General features: G+C 46.2%; 11 non-coding genes across 11 annotated transcripts; all 11 read left to right on the top strand.

The window, feature by feature from the left end:
• The first annotated feature begins 495 nt into the window (after positions 1-495).
• On the top strand, positions 496-686 carry LOC142265478 (U2 spliceosomal RNA). The gene has a single exon (XR_012731790.1). It is a non-coding gene; the product is annotated as a U2 spliceosomal RNA (small nuclear RNA).
• Positions 687-2,073: 1,387 nt separating this feature from the next.
• LOC142265477 (U2 spliceosomal RNA) lies at positions 2,074-2,264 on the top strand. Its single transcript, XR_012731789.1, has one exon. It is a non-coding gene; the product is annotated as a U2 spliceosomal RNA (small nuclear RNA).
• Positions 2,265-3,651: 1,387 nt separating this feature from the next.
• Positions 3,652-3,842, top strand: LOC142265475 (U2 spliceosomal RNA). Its single transcript, XR_012731787.1, has one exon. It is a non-coding gene; the product is annotated as a U2 spliceosomal RNA (small nuclear RNA).
• A 1,387-nt stretch (positions 3,843-5,229) lies between these two features.
• Positions 5,230-5,420, top strand: LOC142265474 (U2 spliceosomal RNA). Its single transcript, XR_012731786.1, has one exon. It is a non-coding gene; the product is annotated as a U2 spliceosomal RNA (small nuclear RNA).
• A 1,387-nt stretch (positions 5,421-6,807) lies between these two features.
• Positions 6,808-6,997, top strand: LOC142265606 (U2 spliceosomal RNA). Its single transcript, XR_012731906.1, has one exon. It is a non-coding gene; the product is annotated as a U2 spliceosomal RNA (small nuclear RNA).
• A 1,387-nt stretch (positions 6,998-8,384) lies between these two features.
• Positions 8,385-8,575, top strand: LOC142265473 (U2 spliceosomal RNA). The gene has a single exon (XR_012731785.1). It is a non-coding gene; the product is annotated as a U2 spliceosomal RNA (small nuclear RNA).
• A 1,387-nt stretch (positions 8,576-9,962) lies between these two features.
• LOC142265471 (U2 spliceosomal RNA) lies at positions 9,963-10,153 on the top strand. The gene has a single exon (XR_012731784.1). It is a non-coding gene; the product is annotated as a U2 spliceosomal RNA (small nuclear RNA).
• A 1,387-nt stretch (positions 10,154-11,540) lies between these two features.
• Positions 11,541-11,731, top strand: LOC142265470 (U2 spliceosomal RNA). Its single transcript, XR_012731783.1, has one exon. It is a non-coding gene; the product is annotated as a U2 spliceosomal RNA (small nuclear RNA).
• Positions 11,732-13,118: 1,387 nt separating this feature from the next.
• On the top strand, positions 13,119-13,309 carry LOC142265469 (U2 spliceosomal RNA). Its single transcript, XR_012731782.1, has one exon. It is a non-coding gene; the product is annotated as a U2 spliceosomal RNA (small nuclear RNA).
• Positions 13,310-14,696: 1,387 nt separating this feature from the next.
• Positions 14,697-14,887, top strand: LOC142265468 (U2 spliceosomal RNA). The gene has a single exon (XR_012731781.1). It is a non-coding gene; the product is annotated as a U2 spliceosomal RNA (small nuclear RNA).
• Positions 14,888-16,274: 1,387 nt separating this feature from the next.
• On the top strand, positions 16,275-16,465 carry LOC142265467 (U2 spliceosomal RNA). The gene has a single exon (XR_012731780.1). It is a non-coding gene; the product is annotated as a U2 spliceosomal RNA (small nuclear RNA).
• Positions 16,466-17,307: the final 842 nt, after the last annotated feature.

Genomic DNA, 17,307 nt, shown 5'->3' with positions numbered 1-17,307 from the left:
TGGGAGGGTGGGCTAGTGGAAGGAGGGGGCAATCTCTTTTTTTCCCGGGTGGTAGGGGGATGACAGGAGAAGGGAAGCGGGTGGTGAGAAAGGTACAGAGGGCAGGGTTTGGGGGCTGGGAAGGAAAGGGAAAAGATTAGGGTTTGGGGATGATGAAAGGGCTTTCTACGGGTAAGGATGGCAAAGGGTGGCAGTGACGGAAAGTCAGGCAACCTGTCCTGTCCGTCTTTTTGTATCGTGAATTGGAAAGACTGCAAGGGGGAGGGGAGTTGCTTGCGCCCTAAAGGAGGAGTTATTCAGATTCATTGCAGTGGGCGGCGGCTGCAAAACGCACCATTCTTCTTGTTTTTGCTCTGCAAAGCAGCCTTTTCAAGGGTTGGCTTGGGTGACAAAATGTCTTGTGTAGGCGTGGGTTTGTCTCCCTCTCGCTCTCTCTCCCTAAGATGTGTCCGGCATAGGCCAGGGTGCCACTCGAGGCCCAAACCAATTCTGGTTATCGCTTCTCGGCCTTTTGGCTAAGATCAAGTGTAGTATCTGTTCTTATCAGTTTAATATCTGATACGTCCCCTATCTGGGGACCATATATTAAATGGATTTTTAGAACAGGGAGATGGAAAAAGAGCTTGCTCTGTCCACTCCACGCATTGACCTGGTATTGCAGTACCTCCAGGAACGGTGCACCCCTTCTTAACCCAGTTTCCAAAAGCAGAACTCAATTCACCTGATTCATATTAGCCCGATTTAATGAATTGGAAGAAAGCATACGTCTTCATATGCACCTCAATTTGGCCCATTCACTTTTCACACTTCCTCCTTTTGTTTTTTATCTTTCACACTTTTGACTTTCTTTATTCATCCAAATAGCAAACTCATCACCACTCAACCTGACCAACTCGGCTATGTCCCCGTGCTGCAGTTCTCTGTCTTATCTAGATCATTTGCAATTGAATGGAATAGATCCCTTTTGGACAAAGTGGATTCACCTGCTGCTGCAGTGACCACAGGTGTGATAAGATCTAGAATTGGCATCTGGTGCGATCTCTCCGCTTCCACTCCAAAGAAAGTTACCTGTTTATTCCTATCATGCATTGGTTTTTGGGGTTTTCTTTGAGTAATGATGATCTCTTTAGTAGTCTGTTGGCGCCCTCTCCTGGAGGAATAGTTTGCTTGCTCTTGGACATTCTAAAAGAGAGGTCATGATAGACATTGAGCTTCTGAGCTCAATTGGGGACAGTCATGGGTGATGAATGTTTGCAACCTACTGCGAAGCCTCATACCGCAATATAAGGAACGTCAAATACTAAGAAAGGGCGGCCTATGAAAGAATTACTACTTTCAATAAGTACACTTAAACGGCTAATTGGGAATAGAAAAACTGTAAAAAGCCCTCTGAGAAAGCCCCCCTCTAACCTTTGATAGTAAGCTTTTCTGTAGTCTGCCTGTTGATGTATTTTCCGTTTGAACTGTGCACAACATGAAGAGACGGAACACTGGCGGCTTGTCACAATGCCCCCCGATGACATCACAATAGCGCTGCTGCCTAGAAAACAAGCTGCGCAGAAGAAGTTGTTCTTTGGGTGGGAGGGTGGGCTAGTGGAAGGAGGGGGCAATCTCTTTTTTTCCCGGGTGGTAGGGGGATGACAGGAGAAGGGAAGCGGGTGGTGAGAAAGGTACAGAGGGCAGGGTTTGGGGGCTGGGAAGGAAAGGGAAAAGATTAGGGTTTGGGGATGATGAAAGGGCTTTCTACGGGTAAGGATGGCAAAGGGTGGCAGTGACGGAAAGTCAGGCAACCTGTCCTGTCCGTCTTTTTGTATCGTGAATTGGAAAGACTGCAAGGGGGAGGGGAGTTGCTTGCGCCCTAAAGGAGGAGTTATTCAGATTCATTGCAGTGGGCGGCGGCTGCAAAACGCACCATTCTTCTTGTTTTTGCTCTGCAAAGCAGCCTTTTCAAGGGTTGGCTTGGGTGACAAAATGTCTTGTGTAGGCGTGGGTTTGTCTCCCTCTCGCTCTCTCTCCCTAAGATGTGTCCGGCATAGGCCAGGGTGCCACTCGAGGCCCAAACCAATTCTGGTTATCGCTTCTCGGCCTTTTGGCTAAGATCAAGTGTAGTATCTGTTCTTATCAGTTTAATATCTGATACGTCCCCTATCTGGGGACCATATATTAAATGGATTTTTAGAACAGGGAGATGGAAAAAGAGCTTGCTCTGTCCACTCCACGCATTGACCTGGTATTGCAGTACCTCCAGGAACGGTGCACCCCTTCTTAACCCAGTTTCCAAAAGCAGAACTCAATTCACCTGATTCATATTAGCCCGATTTAATGAATTGGAAGAAAGCATACGTCTTCATATGCACCTCAATATGGCCCATTCACTTTTCACACTTCCTCCTTTTGTTTTTTATCTTTCACACTTTTGACTTTCTTTATTCATCCAAATAGCAAACTCATCACCACTCAACCTGACCAACTCGGCTATGTCCCCGTGCTGCAGTTCTCTGTCTTATCTAGATCATTTGCAATTGAATGGAATAGATCCCTTTTGGACAAAGTGGATTCACCTGCTGCTGCAGTGACCACAGGTGTGATAAGATCTAGAATTGGCATCTGGTGCGATCTCTCCGCTTCCACTCCAAAGAAAGTTACCTGTTTATTCCTATCATGCATTGGTTTTTGGGGTTTTCTTTGAGTAATGATGATCTCTTTAGTAGTCTGTTGGCGCCCTCTCCTGGAGGAATAGTTTGCTTGCTCTTGGACATTCTAAAAGAGAGGTCATGATAGACATTGAGCTTCTGAGCTCAATTGGGGACAGTCATGGGTGATGAATGTTTGCAACCTACTGCGAAGCCTCATACCGCAATATAAGGAACGTCAAATACTAAGAAAGGGCGGCCTATGAAAGAATTACTACTTTCAATAAGTACACTTAAACGGCTAATTGGGAATAGAAAAACTGTAAAAAGCCCTCTGAGAAAGCCCCCCTCTAACCTTTGATAGTAAGCTTTTCTGTAGTCTGCCTGTTGATGTATTTTCCGTTTGAACTGTGCACAACATGAAGAGACGGAACACTGGCGGCTTGTCACAATGCCCCCCGATGACATCACAATAGCGCTGCTGCCTAGAAAACAAGCTGCGCAGAAGAAGTTGTTCTTTGGGTGGGAGGGTGGGCTAGTGGAAGGAGGGGGCAATCTCTTTTTTTCCCGGGTGGTAGGGGGATGACAGGAGAAGGGAAGCGGGTGGTGAGAAAGGTACAGAGGGCAGGGTTTGGGGGCTGGGAAGGAAAGGGAAAAGATTAGGGTTTGGGGATGATGAAAGGGCTTTCTACGGGTAAGGATGGCAAAGGGTGGCAGTGACGGAAAGTCAGGCAACCTGTCCTGTCCGTCTTTTTGTATCGTGAATTGGAAAGACTGCAAGGGGGAGGGGAGTTGCTTGCGCCCTAAAGGAGGAGTTATTCAGATTCATTGCAGTGGGCGGCGGCTGCAAAACGCACCATTCTTCTTGTTTTTGCTCTGCAAAGCAGCCTTTTCAAGGGTTGGCTTGGGTGACAAAATGTCTTGTGTAGGCGTGGGTTTGTCTCCCTCTCGCTCTCTCTCCCTAAGATGTGTCCGGCATAGGCCAGGGTGCCACTCGAGGCCCAAACCAATTCTGGTTATCGCTTCTCGGCCTTTTGGCTAAGATCAAGTGTAGTATCTGTTCTTATCAGTTTAATATCTGATACGTCCCCTATCTGGGGACCATATATTAAATGGATTTTTAGAACAGGGAGATGGAAAAAGAGCTTGCTCTGTCCACTCCACGCATTGACCTGGTATTGCAGTACCTCCAGGAACGGTGCACCCCTTCTTAACCCAGTTTCCAAAAGCAGAACTCAATTCACCTGATTCATATTAGCCCGATTTAATGAATTGGAAGAAAGCATACGTCTTCATATGCACCTCAATTTGGCCCATTCACTTTTCACACTTCCTCCTTTTGTTTTTTATCTTTCACACTTTTGACTTTCTTTATTCATCCAAATAGCAAACTCATCACCACTCAACCTGACCAACTCGGCTATGTCCCCGTGCTGCAGTTCTCTGTCTTATCTAGATCATTTGCAATTGAATGGAATAGATCCCTTTTGGACAAAGTGGATTCACCTGCTGCTGCAGTGACCACAGGTGTGATAAGATCTAGAATTGGCATCTGGTGCGATCTCTCCGCTTCCACTCCAAAGAAAGTTACCTGTTTATTCCTATCATGCATTGGTTTTTGGGGTTTTCTTTGAGTAATGATGATCTCTTTAGTAGTCTGTTGGCGCCCTCTCCTGGAGGAATAGTTTGCTTGCTCTTGGACATTCTAAAAGAGAGGTCATGATAGACATTGAGCTTCTGAGCTCAATTGGGGACAGTCATGGGTGATGAATGTTTGCAACCTACTGCGAAGCCTCATACCGCAATATAAGGAACGTCAAATACTAAGAAAGGGCGGCCTATGAAAGAATTACTACTTTCAATAAGTACACTTAAACGGCTAATTGGGAATAGAAAAACTGTAAAAAGCCCTCTGAGAAAGCCCCCCTCTAACCTTTGATAGTAAGCTTTTCTGTAGTCTGCCTGTTGATGTATTTTCCGTTTGAACTGTGCACAACATGAAGAGACGGAACACTGGCGGCTTGTCACAATGCCCCCCGATGACATCACAATAGCGCTGCTGCCTAGAAAACAAGCTGCGCAGAAGAAGTTGTTCTTTGGGTGGGAGGGTGGGCTAGTGGAAGGAGGGGGCAATCTCTTTTTTTCCCGGGTGGTAGGGGGATGACAGGAGAAGGGAAGCGGGTGGTGAGAAAGGTACAGAGGGCAGGGTTTGGGGGCTGGGAAGGAAAGGGAAAAGATTAGGGTTTGGGGATGATGAAAGGGCTTTCTACGGGTAAGGATGGCAAAGGGTGGCAGTGACGGAAAGTCAGGCAACCTGTCCTGTCCGTCTTTTTGTATCGTGAATTGGAAAGACTGCAAGGGGGAGGGGAGTTGCTTGCGCCCTAAAGGAGGAGTTATTCAGATTCATTGCAGTGGGCGGCGGCTGCAAAACGCACCATTCTTCTTGTTTTTGCTCTGCAAAGCAGCCTTTTCAAGGGTTGGCTTGGGTGACAAAATGTCTTGTGTAGGCGTGGGTTTGTCTCCCTCTCGCTCTCTCTCCCTAAGATGTGTCCGGCATAGGCCAGGGTGCCACTCGAGGCCCAAACCAATTCTGGTTATCGCTTCTCGGCCTTTTGGCTAAGATCAAGTGTAGTATCTGTTCTTATCAGTTTAATATCTGATACGTCCCCTATCTGGGGACCATATATTAAATGGATTTTTAGAACAGGGAGATGGAAAAAGAGCTTGCTCTGTCCACTCCACGCATTGACCTGGTATTGCAGTACCTCCAGGAACGGTGCACCCCTTCTTAACCCAGTTTCCAAAAGCAGAACTCAATTCACCTGATTCATATTAGCCCGATTTAATGAATTGGAAGAAAGCATACGTCTTCATATGCACCTCAATTTGGCCCATTCACTTTTCACACTTCCTCCTTTTGTTTTTTATCTTTCACACTTTTGACTTTCTTTATTCATCCAAATAGCAAACTCATCACCACTCAACCTGACCAACTCGGCTATGTCCCCGTGCTGCAGTTCTCTGTCTTATCTAGATCATTTGCAATTGAATGGAATAGATCCCTTTTGGACAAAGTGGATTCACCTGCTGCTGCAGTGACCACAGGTGTGATAAGATCTAGAATTGGCATCTGGTGCGATCTCTCCGCTTCCACTCCAAAGAAAGTTACCTGTTTATTCCTATCATGCATTGGTTTTTGGGGTTTTCTTTGAGTAATGATGATCTCTTTAGTAGTCTGTTGGCGCCCTCTCCTGGAGGAATAGTTTGCTTGCTCTTGGACATTCTAAAAGAGAGGTCATGATAGACATTGAGCTTCTGAGCTCAATTGGGGACAGTCATGGGTGATGAATGTTTGCAACCTACTGCGAAGCCTCATACCGCAATATAAGGAACGTCAAATACTAAGAAAGGGCGGCCTATGAAAGAATTACTACTTTCAATAAGTACACTTAAACGGCTAATTGGGAATAGAAAAACTGTAAAAAGCCCTCTGAGAAAGCCCCCCTCTAACCTTTGATAGTAAGCTTTTCTGTAGTCTGCCTGTTGATGTATTTTCCGTTTGAACTGTGCACAACATGAAGAGACGGAACACTGGCGGCTTGTCACAATGCCCCCCGATGACATCACAATAGCGCTGCTGCCTAGAAAACAAGCTGCGCAGAAGAAGTTGTTCTTTGGGTGGGAGGGTGGGCTAGTGGAAGGAGGGGGCAATCTCTTTTTTTCCCGGGTGGTAGGGGGATGACAGGAGAAGGGAAGCGGGTGGTGAGAAAGGTACAGAGGGCAGGGTTTGGGGGCTGGGAAGGAAAGGGAAAAGATTAGGGTTTGGGGATGATGAAAGGGCTTTCTACGGGTAAGGATGGCAAAGGGTGGCAGTGACGGAAAGTCAGGCAACCTGTCCTGTCCGTCTTTTTGTATCGTGAATTGGAAAGACTGCAAGGGGGAGGGGAGTTGCTTGCGCCCTAAAGGAGGAGTTATTCAGATTCATTGCAGTGGGCGGCGGCTGCAAAACGCACCATTCTTCTTGTTTTTGCTCTGCAAAGCAGCCTTTTCAAGGGTTGGCTTGGGTGACAAAATGTCTTGTGTAGGCGTGGGTTTGTCTCCCTCTCGCTCTCTCTCCCTAAGATGTGTCCGGCATAGGCCAGGGTGCCACTCGAGGCCCAAACCAATTCTGGTTATCGCTTCTCGGCCTTTTGGCTAAGATCAAGTGTAGTATCTGTTCTTATCAGTTTAATATCTGATACGTCCCTATCTGGGGACCATATATTAAATGGATTTTTAGAACAGGGAGATGGAAAAAGAGCTTGCTCTGTCCACTCCACGCATTGACCTGGTATTGCAGTACCTCCAGGAACGGTGCACCCCTTCTTAACCCAGTTTCCAAAAGCAGAACTCAATTCACCTGATTCATATTAGCCCGATTTAATGAATTGGAAGAAAGCATACGTCTTCATATGCACCTCAATTTGGCCCATTCACTTTTCACACTTCCTCCTTTTGTTTTTTATCTTTCACACTTTTGACTTTCTTTATTCATCCAAATAGCAAACTCATCACCACTCAACCTGACCAACTCGGCTATGTCCCCGTGCTGCAGTTCTCTGTCTTATCTAGATCATTTGCAATTGAATGGAATAGATCCCTTTTGGACAAAGTGGATTCACCTGCTGCTGCAGTGACCACAGGTGTGATAAGATCTAGAATTGGCATCTGGTGCGATCTCTCCGCTTCCACTCCAAAGAAAGTTACCTGTTTATTCCTATCATGCATTGGTTTTTGGGGTTTTCTTTGAGTAATGATGATCTCTTTAGTAGTCTGTTGGCGCCCTCTCCTGGAGGAATAGTTTGCTTGCTCTTGGACATTCTAAAAGAGAGGTCATGATAGACATTGAGCTTCTGAGCTCAATTGGGGACAGTCATGGGTGATGAATGTTTGCAACCTACTGCGAAGCCTCATACCGCAATATAAGGAACGTCAAATACTAAGAAAGGGCGGCCTATGAAAGAATTACTACTTTCAATAAGTACACTTAAACGGCTAATTGGGAATAGAAAAACTGTAAAAAGCCCTCTGAGAAAGCCCCCCTCTAACCTTTGATAGTAAGCTTTTCTGTAGTCTGCCTGTTGATGTATTTTCCGTTTGAACTGTGCACAACATGAAGAGACGGAACACTGGCGGCTTGTCACAATGCCCCCCGATGACATCACAATAGCGCTGCTGCCTAGAAAACAAGCTGCGCAGAAGAAGTTGTTCTTTGGGTGGGAGGGTGGGCTAGTGGAAGGAGGGGGCAATCTCTTTTTTTCCCGGGTGGTAGGGGGATGACAGGAGAAGGGAAGCGGGTGGTGAGAAAGGTACAGAGGGCAGGGTTTGGGGGCTGGGAAGGAAAGGGAAAAGATTAGGGTTTGGGGATGATGAAAGGGCTTTCTACGGGTAAGGATGGCAAAGGGTGGCAGTGACGGAAAGTCAGGCAACCTGTCCTGTCCGTCTTTTTGTATCGTGAATTGGAAAGACTGCAAGGGGGAGGGGAGTTGCTTGCGCCCTAAAGGAGGAGTTATTCAGATTCATTGCAGTGGGCGGCGGCTGCAAAACGCACCATTCTTCTTGTTTTTGCTCTGCAAAGCAGCCTTTTCAAGGGTTGGCTTGGGTGACAAAATGTCTTGTGTAGGCGTGGGTTTGTCTCCCTCTCGCTCTCTCTCCCTAAGATGTGTCCGGCATAGGCCAGGGTGCCACTCGAGGCCCAAACCAATTCTGGTTATCGCTTCTCGGCCTTTTGGCTAAGATCAAGTGTAGTATCTGTTCTTATCAGTTTAATATCTGATACGTCCCCTATCTGGGGACCATATATTAAATGGATTTTTAGAACAGGGAGATGGAAAAAGAGCTTGCTCTGTCCACTCCACGCATTGACCTGGTATTGCAGTACCTCCAGGAACGGTGCACCCCTTCTTAACCCAGTTTCCAAAAGCAGAACTCAATTCACCTGATTCATATTAGCCCGATTTAATGAATTGGAAGAAAGCATACGTCTTCATATGCACCTCAATTTGGCCCATTCACTTTTCACACTTCCTCCTTTTGTTTTTTATCTTTCACACTTTTGACTTTCTTTATTCATCCAAATAGCAAACTCATCACCACTCAACCTGACCAACTCGGCTATGTCCCCGTGCTGCAGTTCTCTGTCTTATCTAGATCATTTGCAATTGAATGGAATAGATCCCTTTTGGACAAAGTGGATTCACCTGCTGCTGCAGTGACCACAGATGTGATAAGATCTAGAATTGGCATCTGGTGCGATCTCTCCGCTTCCACTCCAAAGAAAGTTACCTGTTTATTCCTATCATGCATTGGTTTTTGGGGTTTTCTTTGAGTAATGATGATCTCTTTAGTAGTCTGTTGGCGCCCTCTCCTGGAGGAATAGTTTGCTTGCTCTTGGACATTCTAAAAGAGAGGTCATGATAGACATTGAGCTTCTGAGCTCAATTGGGGACAGTCATGGGTGATGAATGTTTGCAACCTACTGCGAAGCCTCATACCGCAATATAAGGAACGTCAAATACTAAGAAAGGGCGGCCTATGAAAGAATTACTACTTTCAATAAGTACACTTAAACGGCTAATTGGGAATAGAAAAACTGTAAAAAGCCCTCTGAGAAAGCCCCCCTCTAACCTTTGATAGTAAGCTTTTCTGTAGTCTGCCTGTTGATGTATTTTCCGTTTGAACTGTGCACAACATGAAGAGACGGAACACTGGCGGCTTGTCACAATGCCCCCCGATGACATCACAATAGCGCTGCTGCCTAGAAAACAAGCTGCGCAGAAGAAGTTGTTCTTTGGGTGGGAGGGTGGGCTAGTGGAAGGAGGGGGCAATCTCTTTTTTTCCCGGGTGGTAGGGGGATGACAGGAGAAGGGAAGCGGGTGGTGAGAAAGGTACAGAGGGCAGGGTTTGGGGGCTGGGAAGGAAAGGGAAAAGATTAGGGTTTGGGGATGATGAAAGGGCTTTCTACGGGTAAGGATGGCAAAGGGTGGCAGTGACGGAAAGTCAGGCAACCTGTCCTGTCCGTCTTTTTGTATCGTGAATTGGAAAGACTGCAAGGGGGAGGGGAGTTGCTTGCGCCCTAAAGGAGGAGTTATTCAGATTCATTGCAGTGGGCGGCGGCTGCAAAACGCACCATTCTTCTTGTTTTTGCTCTGCAAAGCAGCCTTTTCAAGGGTTGGCTTGGGTGACAAAATGTCTTGTGTAGGCGTGGGTTTGTCTCCCTCTCGCTCTCTCTCCCTAAGATGTGTCCGGCATAGGCCAGGGTGCCACTCGAGGCCCAAACCAATTCTGGTTATCGCTTCTCGGCCTTTTGGCTAAGATCAAGTGTAGTATCTGTTCTTATCAGTTTAATATCTGATACGTCCCCTATCTGGGGACCATATATTAAATGGATTTTTAGAACAGGGAGATGGAAAAAGAGCTTGCTCTGTCCACTCCACGCATTGACCTGGTATTGCAGTACCTCCAGGAACGGTGCACCCCTTCTTAACCCAGTTTCCAAAAGCAGAACTCAATTCACCTGATTCATATTAGCCCGATTTAATGAATTGGAAGAAAGCATACGTCTTCATATGCACCTCAATTTGGCCCATTCACTTTTCACACTTCCTCCTTTTGTTTTTTATCTTTCACACTTTTGACTTTCTTTATTCATCCAAATAGCAAACTCATCACCACTCAACCTGACCAACTCGGCTATGTCCCCGTGCTGCAGTTCTCTGTCTTATCTAGATCATTTGCAATTGAATGGAATAGATCCCTTTTGGACAAAGTGGATTCACCTGCTGCTGCAGTGACCACAGGTGTGATAAGATCTAGAATTGGCATCTGGTGCGATCTCTCCGCTTCCACTCCAAAGAAAGTTACCTGTTTATTCCTATCATGCATTGGTTTTTGGGGTTTTCTTTGAGTAATGATGATCTCTTTAGTAGTCTGTTGGCGCCCTCTCCTGGAGGAATAGTTTGCTTGCTCTTGGACATTCTAAAAGAGAGGTCATGATAGACATTGAGCTTCTGAGCTCAATTGGGGACAGTCATGGGTGATGAATGTTTGCAACCTACTGCGAAGCCTCATACCGCAATATAAGGAACGTCAAATACTAAGAAAGGGCGGCCTATGAAAGAATTACTACTTTCAATAAGTACACTTAAACGGCTAATTGGGAATAGAAAAACTGTAAAAAGCCCTCTGAGAAAGCCCCCCTCTAACCTTTGATAGTAAGCTTTTCTGTAGTCTGCCTGTTGATGTATTTTCCGTTTGAACTGTGCACAACATGAAGAGACGGAACACTGGCGGCTTGTCACAATGCCCCCCGATGACATCACAATAGCGCTGCTGCCTAGAAAACAAGCTGCGCAGAAGAAGTTGTTCTTTGGGTGGGAGGGTGGGCTAGTGGAAGGAGGGGGCAATCTCTTTTTTTCCCGGGTGGTAGGGGGATGACAGGAGAAGGGAAGCGGGTGGTGAGAAAGGTACAGAGGGCAGGGTTTGGGGGCTGGGAAGGAAAGGGAAAAGATTAGGGTTTGGGGATGATGAAAGGGCTTTCTACGGGTAAGGATGGCAAAGGGTGGCAGTGACGGAAAGTCAGGCAACCTGTCCTGTCCGTCTTTTTGTATCGTGAATTGGAAAGACTGCAAGGGGGAGGGGAGTTGCTTGCGCCCTAAAGGAGGAGTTATTCAGATTCATTGCAGTGGGCGGCGGCTGCAAAACGCACCATTCTTCTTGTTTTTGCTCTGCAAAGCAGCCTTTTCAAGGGTTGGCTTGGGTGACAAAATGTCTTGTGTAGGCGTGGGTTTGTCTCCCTCTCGCTCTCTCTCCCTAAGATGTGTCCGGCATAGGCCAGGGTGCCACTCGAGGCCCAAACCAATTCTGGTTATCGCTTCTCGGCCTTTTGGCTAAGATCAAGTGTAGTATCTGTTCTTATCAGTTTAATATCTGATACGTCCCCTATCTGGGGACCATATATTAAATGGATTTTTAGAACAGGGAGATGGAAAAAGAGCTTGCTCTGTCCACTCCACGCATTGACCTGGTATTGCAGTACCTCCAGGAACGGTGCACCCCTTCTTAACCCAGTTTCCAAAAGCAGAACTCAATTCACCTGATTCATATTAGCCCGATTTAATGAATTGGAAGAAAGCATACGTCTTCATATGCACCTCAATTTGGCCCATTCACTTTTCACACTTCCTCCTTTTGTTTTTTATCTTTCACACTTTTGACTTTCTTTATTCATCCAAATAGCAAACTCATCACCACTCAACCTGACCAACTCGGCTATGTCCCCGTGCTGCAGTTCTCTGTCTTATCTAGATCATTTGCAATTGAATGGAATAGATCCCTTTTGGACAAAGTGGATTCACCTGCTGCTGCAGTGACCACAGGTGTGATAAGATCTAGAATTGGCATCTGGTGCGATCTCTCCGCTTCCACTCCAAAGAAAGTTACCTGTTTATTCCTATCATGCATTGGTTTTTGGGGTTTTCTTTGAGTAATGATGATCTCTTTAGTAGTCTGTTGGCGCCCTCTCCTGGAGGAATAGTTTGCTTGCTCTTGGACATTCTAAAAGAGAGGTCATGATAGACATTGAGCTTCTGAGCTCAATTGGGGACAGTCATGGGTGATGAATGTTTGCAACCTACTGCGAAGCCTCATACCGCAATATAAGGAACGTCAAATACTAAGAAAGGGCGGCCTATGAAAGAATTACTACTTTCAATAAGTACACTTAAACGGCTAATTGGGAATAGAAAAACTGTAAAAAGCCCTCTGAGAAAGCCCCCCTCTAACCTTTGATAGTAAGCTTTTCTGTAGTCTGCCTGTTGATGTATTTTCCGTTTGAACTGTGCACAACATGAAGAGACGGAACACTGGCGGCTTGTCACAATGCCCCCCGATGACATCACAATAGCGCTGCTGCCTAGAAAACAAGCTGCGCAGAAGAAGTTGTTCTTTGGGTGGGAGGGTGGGCTAGTGGAAGGAGGGGGCAATCTCTTTTTTTCCCGGGTGGTAGGGGGATGACAGGAGAAGGGAAGCGGGTGGTGAGAAAGGTACAGAGGGCAGGGTTTGGGGGCTGGGAAGGAAAGGGAAAAGATTAGGGTTTGGGGATGATGAAAGGGCTTTCTACGGGTAAGGATGGCAAAGGGTGGCAGTGACGGAAAGTCAGGCAACCTGTCCTGTCCGTCTTTTTGTATCGTGAATTGGAAAGACTGCAAGGGGGAGGGGAGTTGCTTGCGCCCTAAAGGAGGAGTTATTCAGATTCATTGCAGTGGGCGGCGGCTGCAAAACGCACCATTCTTCTTGTTTTTGCTCTGCAAAGCAGCCTTTTCAAGGGTTGGCTTGGGTGACAAAATGTCTTGTGTAGGCGTGGGTTTGTCTCCCTCTCGCTCTCTCTCCCTAAGATGTGTCCGGCATAGGCCAGGGTGCCACTCGAGGCCCAAACCAATTCTGGTTATCGCTTCTCGGCCTTTTGGCTAAGATCAAGTGTAGTATCTGTTCTTATCAGTTTAATATCTGATACGTCCCCTATCTGGGGACCATATATTAAATGGATTTTTAGAACAGGGAGATGGAAAAAGAGCTTGCTCTGTCCACTCCACGCATTGACCTGGTATTGCAGTACCTCCAGGAACGGTGCACCCCTTCTTAACCCAGTTTCCAAAAGCAGAACTCAATTCACCTGATTCATATTAGCCCGATTTAATGAATTGGAAGAAAGCATACGTCTTCATATGCACCTCAATTTGGCCCATTCACTTTTCACACTTCCTCCTTTTGTTTTTTATCTTTCACACTTTTGACTTTCTTTATTCATCCAAATAGCAAACTCATCACCACTCAACCTGACCAACTCGGCTATGTCCCCGTGCTGCAGTTCTCTGTCTTATCTAGATCATTTGCAATTGAATGGAATAGATCCCTTTTGGACAAAGTGGATTCACCTGCTGCTGCAGTGACCACAGGTGTGATAAGATCTAGAATTGGCATCTGGTGCGATCTCTCCGCTTCCACTCCAAAGAAAGTTACCTGTTTATTCCTATCATGCATTGGTTTTTGGGGTTTTCTTTGAGTAATGATGATCTCTTTAGTAGTCTGTTGGCGCCCTCTCCTGGAGGAATAGTTTGCTTGCTCTTGGACATTCTAAAAGAGAGGTCATGATAGACATTGAGCTTCTGAGCTCAATTGGGGACAGTCATGGGTGATGAATGTTTGCAACCTACTGCGAAGCCTCATACCGCAATATAAGGAACGTCAAATACTAAGAAAGGGCGGCCTATGAAAGAATTACTACTTTCAATAAGTACACTTAAACGGCTAATTGGGAATAGAAAAACTGTAAAAAGCCCTCTGAGAAAGCCCCCCTCTAACCTTTGATAGTAAGCTTTTCTGTAGTCTGCCTGTTGATGTATTTTCCGTTTGAACTGTGCACAACATGAAGAGACGGAACACTGGCGGCTTGTCACAATGCCCCCCGATGACATCACAATAGCGCTGCTGCCTAGAAAACAAGCTGCGCAGAAGAAGTTGTTCTTTGGGTGGGAGGGTGGGCTAGTGGAAGGAGGGGGCAATCTCTTTTTTTCCCGGGTGGTAGGGGGATGACAGGAGAAGGGAAGCGGGTGGTGAGAAAGGTACAGAGGGCAGGGTTTGGGGGCTGGGAAGGAAAGGGAAAAGATTAGGGTTTGGGGATGATGAAAGGGCTTTCTACGGGTAAGGATGGCAAAGGGTGGCAGTGACGGAAAGTCAGGCAACCTGTCCTGTCCGTCTTTTTGTATCGTGAATTGGAAAGACTGCAAGGGGGAGGGGAGTTGCTTGCGCCCTAAAGGAGGAGTTATTCAGATTCATTGCAGTGGGCGGCGGCTGCAAAACGCACCATTCTTCTTGTTTTTGCTCTGCAAAGCAGCCTTTTCAAGGGTTGGCTTGGGTGACAAAATGTCTTGTGTAGGCGTGGGTTTGTCTCCCTCTCGCTCTCTCTCCCTAAGATGTGTCCGGCATAGGCCAGGGTGCCACTCGAGGCCCAAACCAATTCTGGTTATCGCTTCTCGGCCTTTTGGCTAAGATCAAGTGTAGTATCTGTTCTTATCAGTTTAATATCTGATACGTCCCCTATCTGGGGACCATATATTAAATGGATTTTTAGAACAGGGAGATGGAAAAAGAGCTTGCTCTGTCCACTCCACGCATTGACCTGGTATTGCAGTACCTCCAGGAACGGTGCACCCCTTCTTAACCCAGTTTCCAAAAGCAGAACTCAATTCACCTGATTCATATTAGCCCGATTTAATGAATTGGAAGAAAGCATACGTCTTCATATGCACCTCAATTTGGCCCATTCACTTTTCACACTTCCTCCTTTTGTTTTTTATCTTTCACACTTTTGACTTTCTTTATTCATCCAAATAGCAAACTCATCACCACTCAACCTGACCAACTCGGCTATGTCCCCGTGCTGCAGTTCTCTGTCTTATCTAGATCATTTGCAATTGAATGGAATAGATCCCTTTTGGACAAAGTGGATTCACCTGCTGCTGCAGTGACCACAGGTGTGATAAGATCTAGAATTGGCATCTGGTGCGATCTCTCCGCTTCCACTCCAAAGAAAGTTACCTGTTTATTCCTATCATGCATTGGTTTTTGGGGTTTTCTTTGAGTAATGATGATCTCTTTAGTAGTCTGTTGGCGCCCTCTCCTGGAGGAATAGTTTGCTTGCTCTTGGACATTCTAAAAGAGAGGTCATGATAGACATTGAGCTTCTGAGCTCAATTGGGGACAGTCATGGGTGATGAATGTTTGCAACCTACTGCGAAGCCTCATACCGCAATATAAGGAACGTCAAATACTAAGAAAGGGCGGCCTATGAAAGAATTACTACTTTCAATAAGTACACTTAAACGGCTAATTGGGAATAGAAAAACTGTAAAAAGCCCTCTGAGAAAGCCCCCCTCTAACCTTTGATAGTAAGCTTTTCTGTAGTCTGCCTGTTGATGTATTTTCCGTTTGAACTGTGCACAACATGAAGAGACGGAACACTGGCGGCTTGTCACAATGCCCCCCGATGACATCACAATAGCGCTGCTGCCTAGAAAACAAGCTGCGCAGAAGAAGTTGTTCTTTGGGTGGGAGGGTGGGCTAGTGGAAGGAGGGGGCAATCTCTTTTTTTCCCGGGTGGTAGGGGGATGACAGGAGAAGGGAAGCGGGTGGTGAGAAAGGTACAGAGGGCAGGGTTTGGGGGCTGGGAAGGAAAGGGAAAAGATTAGGGTTTGGGGATGATGAAAGGGCTTTCTACGGGTAAGGATGGCAAAGGGTGGCAGTGACGGAAAGTCAGGCAACCTGTCCTGTCCGTCTTTTTGTATCGTGAATTGGAAAGACTGCAAGGGGGAGGGGAGTTGCTTGCGCCCTAAAGGAGGAGTTATTCAGATTCATTGCAGTGGGCGGCGGCTGCAAAACGCACCATTCTTCTTGTTTTTGCTCTGCAAAGCAGCCTTTTCAAGGGTTGGCTTGGGTGACAAAATGTCTTGTGTAGGCGTGGGTTTGTCTCCCTCTCGCTCTCTCTCCCTAAGATGTGTCCGGCATAGGCCAGGGTGCCACTCGAGGCCCAAACCAATTCTGGTTATCGCTTCTCGGCCTTTTGGCTAAGATCAAGTGTAGTATCTGTTCTTATCAGTTTAATATCTGATACGTCCCCTATCTGGGGACCATATATTAAATGGATTTTTAGAACAGGGAGATGGAAAAAGAGCTTGCTCTGTCCACTCCACGCATTGACCTGGTATTGCAGTACCTCCAGGAACGGTGCACCCCTTCTTAACCCAGTTTCCAAAAGCAGAACTCAATTCACCTGATTCATATTAGCCCGATTTAATGAATTGGAAGAAAGCATACGTCTTCATATGCACCTCAATTTGGCCCATTCACTTTTCACACTTCCTCCTTTTGTTTTTTATCTTTCACACTTTTGACTTTCTTTATTCATCCAAATAGCAAACTCATCACCACTCAACCTGACCAACTCGGCTATGTCCCCGTGCTGCAGTTCTCTGTCTTATCTAGATCATTTGCAATTGAATGGAATAGATCCCTTTTGGACAAAGTGGATTCACCTGCTGCTGCAGTGACCACAGGTGTGATAAGATCTAGAATTGGCATCTGGTGCGATCTCTCCGCTTCCACTCCAAAGAAAGTTACCTGTTTATTCCTATCATGCATTGGTTTTTGGGGTTTTCTTTGAGTAATGATGATCTCTTTAGTAGTCTGTTGGCGCCCTCTCCTGGAGGAATAGTTTGCTTGCTCTTGGACATTCTAAAAGAGAGGTCATGATAGACATTGAGCTTCTGAGCTCAATTGGGGACAGTCATGGGTGATGAATGTTTGCAACCTACTGCGAAGCCTCATACCGCAATATAAGGAACGTCAAATACTAAGAAAGGGCGGCCTATGAAAGAATTACTACTTTCAATAAGTACACTTAAACGGCTAATTGGGAATAGAAAAACTGTAAAAAGCCCTCTGAGAAAGCCCCCCTCTAACCTTTGATAGTAAGCTTTTCTGTAGTCTGCCTGTTGATGTATTTTCCGTTTGAACTGTGCACAACATGAAGAGACGGAACACTGGCGGCTTGTCACAATGCCCCCCGATGACATCACAA

Source organism: Anomaloglossus baeobatrachus, unplaced genomic scaffold (genome assembly GCF_048569485.1).
Source record: "Anomaloglossus baeobatrachus isolate aAnoBae1 unplaced genomic scaffold, aAnoBae1.hap1 Scaffold_275, whole genome shotgun sequence".
Classification (NCBI taxonomy): Eukaryota; Metazoa; Chordata; class Amphibia; order Anura; family Aromobatidae; genus Anomaloglossus; species Anomaloglossus baeobatrachus.
The sequence above is the reverse complement of the archived record's forward strand: the minus strand, read 5'-3'. Positions and strand labels throughout refer to the sequence as shown.